This window comes from Bos indicus, chromosome X (genome assembly GCF_029378745.1).
Source record: "Bos indicus isolate NIAB-ARS_2022 breed Sahiwal x Tharparkar chromosome X, NIAB-ARS_B.indTharparkar_mat_pri_1.0, whole genome shotgun sequence".
Taxonomy (NCBI): Eukaryota; Metazoa; Chordata; class Mammalia; order Artiodactyla; family Bovidae; genus Bos; species Bos indicus.
Window position 1 is genome coordinate 114305075 of NC_091789.1, and position 7981 is coordinate 114313055.

The following is a 7981-nucleotide window of genomic DNA, read 5'->3' on the forward strand; positions in this document are numbered from 1 at the left end:
AATCTAGGTGTTTCTCCTTCACCCTTTCACTCCACTTTCCCAACCATTTAATAATAAAAGAGCTGAGTACTTATTAAATGCCAAATCCTGTGGAAACCCATACATGCATGTCTTCTAATTCTTACAAGGGCACACTGCAGGTTGAACACTGATGCCCTCATTCTCTCTTGCCAAGCACCAAGCTTCAAACATAGGAGCTTCTGACTACAAATTTGGCATTCTTTCCACTCTACCATGATTCAATTTCACTTTCTTTTTTTTTTCCAATTTCACTTTAAAGGCATACAACTGTATCAGTGTTCCCATATCTTTACTACTCGATGCCCCTGCCATGCAATTTTCTGTGTGTCATTCTTTTCTGCAAAAAAGGGAGGAAGGACAATCATTTCTTAAGATACAGTAATCCCTAAAATGGCCTTTAATGAGAATTTATACATGGAACAGTACTCACCAACAACCACGGTGAATTACAAAATAAGTCAAGGCAAAATCACCTTTTTTATTTTGACAGGAATCTTCCTTACTAGACTGACAGAGGTAGAGAAGAACAAAGAAAGACAGTCTACCAAACTCTTTAAGAGACTTTATAAAATCCCCCAAAGTATCTTTGGGTAAGAGATGGAAAATGAGGGTCTCATGTAGCTAAAATCACCTACATTCAGAGAATCAAGACTGATTAAGATTAAAATAATCTTCAAGAGATCAATACTGAATATAAAGACAGTTCTAAATCCAAAACCCAAAGTGAAATATGTTTGCATTTATCCATACCTCCTTGAATTTCTTTCATTAATGTCTTAGAGTTTAAATTGTTTAAATCTTTTACCTCCTTAGTTAAATTGATTACTTGGTATTTCATATTCTTTTGGATGCAGTTATAAATGGAATTTTTTTCTCTTTCAGATACTTCAATATTTGTGTGTAGAAACATATTTACATACCACATCACACTGGTCAGAATGGCCATCATCAAAATGTCTACAAATAATAAATGTTGAGAGGGTGTGGAGAAAAGGGAACCTTCCTACATTGTTGGTGGCAACGTAAATTGGTGCAGCCACGATGGAGAACAGTATGGAGGTTCCTTAAAGTTAACTAAAACTAGAGCTACCATATGATCCAGCAATCCCAGTTCTGGGCATACATCCAAAGAATGTGCAGGGCAAGAATAGAGACTCAGACGTAGAGAATGAACTTGTGGACCCAGTGGGGGAAGGAGAGGGTGGGAAGAATTGAGAGAGTAGCACTGACATATACACACTACCATGTGTAAAGAGAGCTAGGGGGAAGCTGCTGTACAGCACAGGGAGCTCAGCTCGGTGCTCTGTGATGACCTAGAGTGGTGGGATAGGGAAAGGGTGGGAGGGAGGCTCAAGAGGGAGTGGATATATGTATACATGTAGCTGATTCACATTGCTGTACAGCAGAAACTAATATAACATTGTAAAGCAATTATACTTCAATTAAAAAATAAATTCTAAATGTTTAAAAAAAGGATATATGCAACCTAATGTTCATAGCAATAATATTTACAATAGCCAAGACATGGAATCAACTTAAATGTCCATCAACAGAGGAATGGATAAATAAGATATGGTACATATTAATATACACAGTGGAATATTACTCAGCTATCAAAAAGAATGAAATAATGCCATTTGCAGCAACATGGGTGGACCTAGAGATTGTCATACCTAGTGCAGTCAAACAGATAAAGACAAATATCATATGATATCATTTATATTTGGAAACAAAAATTGATAAGATGAACTTATATACAAAACAGAAACAGACTCAACAAACATAGAAAGCAAACTTAACCAACAGAGAAAGGGGAATGAGCAATAAATTGGGAATTTGAGATTATTAGATACACACTACTAAATATAAAATAGATAAACAACAAGAACCTATTGTATAGCACTGAGAACTATATTCAATACTTTGTAATAAACTACAATGGAAAATAATTCAGTATAACTGAGTCACCTTGCTCCTCCAAAAACCTTATCCCCAGGCTGCAAACTATCCGGAAGAATTATCTGAACATGAACAAGTACAAAGTGATATACAAGGGGCCAGGGGCCAGGGTTAAGTACAGTGCAGAGGCCCTGCTTTGCTACCTCTGGGACCACGTGAACATTTCAATGATAGAGACCACAGATTTTCCCTTCAACACCTCTGATTGGGAGGGTTACCTGCCTCAGGAGGACATTAGGACCAAGGCAGTGGGGCAGGTGTGTCTCTCCAGCAGGATCTCTGAAGTCCTCCCGGCTAGGTCGAGAAATAGATGATCATGATGCAGTCCAGAGGTTTAATGGGGCACCCACAGTCAAATTCCAACAAGACGTGGGCACGAAAACCACCATTCGTCTGGTAAACTCTCAGTTGGTCACCACAGAAGCGGGCTTCCTGAAAGACAGTTTGTACAATGAAGGAATCCTAATTGTGTGGGACCCATCTGTTTACCATTCAGATATCCCAAAGTGGTACAGGAATCCCGACTACAGTTTCTTCAATAACTTCAAGAGCTATCGTAAGCTGCATCCTGATCAGCCCTTTTACATCCTCAAGTCCCAGATGCCTTGGGAGCTGTGGGACATCATTCAAGAAATCTCCTCAGAGCAGATCCAGCCAAACCCCCTGTCCTCCGGGATGCTCGGCATTGTCATTATGATGTTACTGTGTGACCAAGTGGTTATTTACAAGTTCCTCTCATCCAAGCGCAAGACTGATGTATGCAACTACTATCAGAGGTATTTTGACAGTGCCTGCACAATGGGCGCCTAACACCCACTCCTCTTTGAGAAGAACATGGTGAAGCGCCTCAACCTCGGCACAGACAAGGACATCTACCTGCTCGGAAAAGCCACGCTGCATGGCTTCCGGACAATTCGCTGTGGAGCATAAGCTCCCCAGCCAGGCCCCCTCACCCTTCCCCACTGGCATTTTACAGCTGGTCTTCTGGACACCCCGGGCCTGGGAAGGAAGACTGTGTGCCTGAATAATCACAGCCCACACTCCAGGCACCAAGAGCCCTGGGGCTTCAGAAACTCAAGGGCAGGGCCCCCAGCCCAGTTTGCCCTGTTGTCACGGGGGTGTGTGAACCCAGAGCCTCCTGTCTCACTCATGTATACCCGTTTAGCATTCCCTCCAGAGCCTCCCGCCCCCGACCCAGGTAAATGCAAGATCCACCTTTCCCACCAGGGCTGCCAAAACTGGTCTGCTTTCCCCACCAGAATGCTGTTGTTATTGCAAACCAGGGAAACAGGAAAAAAGGTACAGGAAGCTTGGGGCTGGTGCACTGGGATGACCCAGAGGGATGGTATGGGGAGGGAGGTGGGAGGGGGGTTCAGGATAGGGAACACGTGTACACCCGTGGCAGATCCATGTTGATGTATGGCAAAACCAATACAATATTGTAAAGTAAAAAAAAACCAAAAAAGGTACAGTCTCTATCCTCATGGAGAAGGCAATGTCACTCCACTCCAGTACTGTTGCCTGGAAAATCCCATGGACCGAGGAGCCTGGTGGGCTGCAGTCCATGGGGTCATGAAGAGTCGGACACGACTGAGCGACTTCACTTTCACTTTTCACTTTCACGCATTGGAGAAGGAAATGGCAACCCACTCCAGTGTTCTTGCCTGGAGAATCCCAGGGACAGACGAGCCTGGTGGGCTGCTCTATGGGGTCACACAGAGTCGGACACGACTGAAGCGACTTAGCAGCAGCAGCAGCAGAATCACCTTGTAGTACGCCTGAAACACTGTAAATCTACTATACTTCAATTAAAAATGAAATGCATTTATAATTTTGAGTTCTCTATTTTCCTTGGTAAGTCCAGCTAAAAGTTTGCAAATTTTATCTATATTTTTTAAAACTGTCTCTTAGTTTTCATAATCTTTTCTATTGCATTATTAGTCTCTATTTCATTTATTTCTGCTCTGATCCTGATAATTTCCTTCCTGCTGCTAATTGCTATACAGCACAAATTTTGGTCTTTTGTTTTCCCATTTGTCTGATAACTTTTGATTATTGAGCTCTTTATTGATTCATTGACTATTCAGGAGTCTGTTATTTAATTTCCCCATATTTGTGAATTTTCCAGTTAGTGTTTTGAAACTGATTGCTAGACTCACAGTACACACAGACTCACACATAATGGAATACTACTCTACCAAAAAAAGAATGAAAGTTTGCCATCTGCAGCAACACAGATGGATTGCATTATGGACGGCATTATGCTAAGTGAAATAACTCAGACAAGGACACATACTATATGATATCATGAACATGTGGCATATAAAAAATAAAACAAACTAGTAAATATAACAAAAAGGAAACAGGTTCACAGATATAGAGTACAAACTAGAGCTTACCAATGGAGAGAAGGAAGGGAGGGAGGTAATATAGAGGGGTAAGAGATTAAGAGGTACAAACTATTATGTCTAAAACAGATAAGCTGCAAGGATATACTGTACCAAAAAAGGGACTATAGTAATAGTTTGTAATAATTATAAATGGAATGTAACCTTCAAAAATTGTGAACCACTATGTTGTATACTTGTAACTTACATAATAATATATACCAACTATATATCAATTTTTTTTAAATCTATTTTTGTACATTTATTTGTTCTTTTGTTTAGACGATCTATCCATTGTTGAAAGTAGGATACTGAATTCCCTTGCTATTACTGTATTGCTGTCTATTTTTCCCTTCAGTTTAGTTCAGTCACTCAGTCGTGTCTGACTCTTTGCGACCCAATGAGTCACAGCATGTCAGGCCTCCCCTGTCCATCATCAACTCCCGGAGTCCACCCAAAGCCATGTCCATTGAGTCGGTGATGCCATCCAACCATCTCATCCTCTGTCGTCCCCTTCTCCTCCTGCCCTCAATCTTTCCCAGCATCAGGGTCTTTCCCAATGAGTCAGCTCTTTGCATCAGGTGGCCAAAGTATTGGAGTTTCAGCTTTAGCATCATTCCTTCCAAAGAATACCCAGGGCTGATCTCCTTTAGAATGGACTGGTTGGATCTCCTCACAGTCTGAGGGACTTTTAAGAGTCTTCTCCAACACCACAGTTTAAAAGCATCAATTCTTCTGTGCTCAGCTTTCTTTATAGATCAACTCTCACATCCATACATGACTACTGGAAAAGCCATAGCCGTGACTAGACGGACTTTTGTTGTCAAAGTAACGTCTCTGGTTTTTAATATGCTGTATGCTGCTGCTGCTGCTGCTAAGCCGGTTCAGTTGTGTCTGACTCTGTGCGACCCCATAGACGGCAGCCCACCAGGCTCCCCTGTCTCTGGGATTCTCTAGGCAAGAATACTAGAGTGGATTGTCATTTCCTTCTCCAATGCATGAATGTGAAAAGTCAAAGTGAAGTATCTCAGTCGTGTCCGACTCTTAGCGACCTCATGGACTGCAGCCTACCAGGCTCCTCCATCCATGGGATTTTCCAGACAAGAGTACTGGAGTGGGGTGCCATTCCCTTCTCCAATATGCTGTCTAGGTTGCTCATAACTTTCCTTCCAAGGAGTAAGTGTCTTCTAATTTCATGGCTGCAGTCACCATCTGCAGTGATTTTGGAGGCCAGAAAAATAAAGTCAGCCATTGTTTCCACTGTTTCCTCATCTACTTGCCATGAAGTGATGGGACCGGATGCCATGATCTTCGTTTTCTGAATGTTGAGCTTTAAGCCAACTTTTTCACTCTTCTCTTTCACTTTCATCAAGAGGCTCTTTAGTTCTTCTTCACTTTCTGCCATAAGGGTGGTGTCATCTGCATATCTGAGGTTATTGATATTTCTCCGGGCAATCTTGATTCCAGCTTGTGCTTCTTCCAGCCCAGTGTTTCTCATGATGTACTCTGCATATAAGTTAAATAAGCAGGGTGACGATATACAGCCTTGACGTACACCTTTCCCTATTTGGAACCAGTCTGTTGTTCCATGTCCAGTTCTAACTGTTTCTGACCTGTTCCTGACCTGCATACACATTTCTCATGATGTACTCTGCATAGAAGTTAAATAAGCAGGGTGACGATATACAGCCTTGACGTACACCTTTCCCTATTTGGAACCAGTCTGTTGTTCCATGTCCAGTTCTAACTGTTTCTGATCTGTTCCTGACCTGCATACACATTTCTCAGGAAGCAGATCAGGTGGTCTGGTATGCCCATCTCTTTCAGAATTTTCCACAGTTTATTGTGATCCACACAGTCAAAGGCTTAGGCATAGTCAATAAAGCAGAGATAGATGTTTTTCTGGAACTCTCTTGCTTTTTCGATGATCCAGAGGATGTTGGCAATATGATCTCTGGTTCCTCTGCCTTTTCTAAAACCAGCTTGAACATCTGGAAGTTCACAGTTCACATATTGCTGAAGCCTGGCTTGGAGAATTTTAAGCATTACTTTACTAGCATGTGAGATGAGTGCAACTGTGCAGTAGTTTGAGCATTCTTTGGCATTGCCTTTCTTTGGGATTGGAATGAAAACTGACCTTTTTCCAGTCCTGTGGCCACTGCTGACTTTTCCAAATTTGCTGGCATACTGAGTGTAGCACTTTCACAGCATTATCTTTTAGGATTTGAAATAGTTCAAATGGAATTCCATCACCTCTACCAGCTTTGTTTGTAGTGATGCTTTCTAAGGCCCACTTGACTTCACACTCCAGGATGTCTGGCTCTAGGTGAGTGATCACACCATCGTGCTTATCTTGGTCATGAAGATCTTTTTTGTACAGTTCTTCTATGTATTCTTGCCACCTCTTCTTAATATCTTCTGCTTCTGTTAGGTCCCTACCATTTCTGTCCTTTATTGAGCCCATTTTGGCATAAAATGTTCCCTTGGTATCTCTAGTTTTCTTGAAGAGATCTCTAGTCTTTCCCATTCTGTTGTTTTCCTCTATTTCTTTGCATTGATTGCTGAGGAAGGCTTTCTTATCTCTCCTTGCTATCCTTTGGAACTCTGCATTCAAATGGGTATATCTTTCCTTTTCCCATTTGCTTTCTGCTTCCCTTGTTTTCACAGCTATTTGTGAAAATGGCCTCAGACAGCCATTTTGCTTTTTTGCATTTCTTTTTCTTGGGGATTGTCTTGATTCCTGTCTCATGTACAATGTCACGAACCTCTGTCCATAGTTCATCAAGCACTCTATCAGATCTAGTCCCTTAAATGTATTTCTTACTTCCACTGTATAATCATAAAGGATTTGATTTAGGTCATACCTGAATGGTCTAGTGGTTTTCTCTACTTTCTTCAATTTCAGTCTGAATTTGGCAATAAGGAATTCATGATCTGAGCCACAATCAACTCCTGATCTTGTTTTTGCTGACTGTATAGAGCTTCTCCATCTTTGGCTGCAAAGAATATAATCAATCTGATTTCAGTGTCGACTATCTGGTGATGTTCATGTGTAGAGTCTTCTCTTGTGTTGTTGGAAGAGGGTGTTTGCTATGACCAGTCCATTCTCTTGGCAGAATGGTATTAGCTTTTGCCCTCCTTCATTCTGTACTCCAAACGCCAAATTTGCCTGTTATTCCAGGTGTTTCTTGACTTCCTACTTTTGCATTCCAGTCCCCTATAATGAAAAGGACATCTTTTTCCCTTAGGATCTGTTAATATTTGCTTAATATACTTGTTTCTATATTTGTGTTAGTTGCTCAGTTGTGCCCGACTCTTTGCAATCCCATGGATTGTAGCCCACCAGACTCCTCTGTCCATGCGATTCTCCAGGCAAGAATACTGGAGTGTGTTGCCATTCCCTTCTCCAGGGGACTTTCCCAACCCAGGGATTGAACTCAGGTCTCCCGCACAGCAGGTGGATTCTTTACCATCTGAGCCACCTGTTTGGTACACAGCATAAATATTTTAAAATTTTATATCCTCTTGACAAACTGATCTCTTTATCACAATAATGACATTCTTTGTCTGTTGTTACAGTCTGAGACTTAAAGTCTATATTATTTGATGTAAGT

The 7981-nt window shown here is 41.5% G+C and overlaps 1 pseudogene; it reads left to right on the forward strand.

Annotated features, from left to right (window-relative positions):
* LOC109554910 (beta-galactoside alpha-2,6-sialyltransferase 1 pseudogene) overlaps positions 1-3010 on the forward strand; it is a 71632-nt pseudogene extending 68622 nt beyond the window's left edge.
* The last annotated feature ends 4971 nt before the right edge of the window (positions 3011-7981 follow it).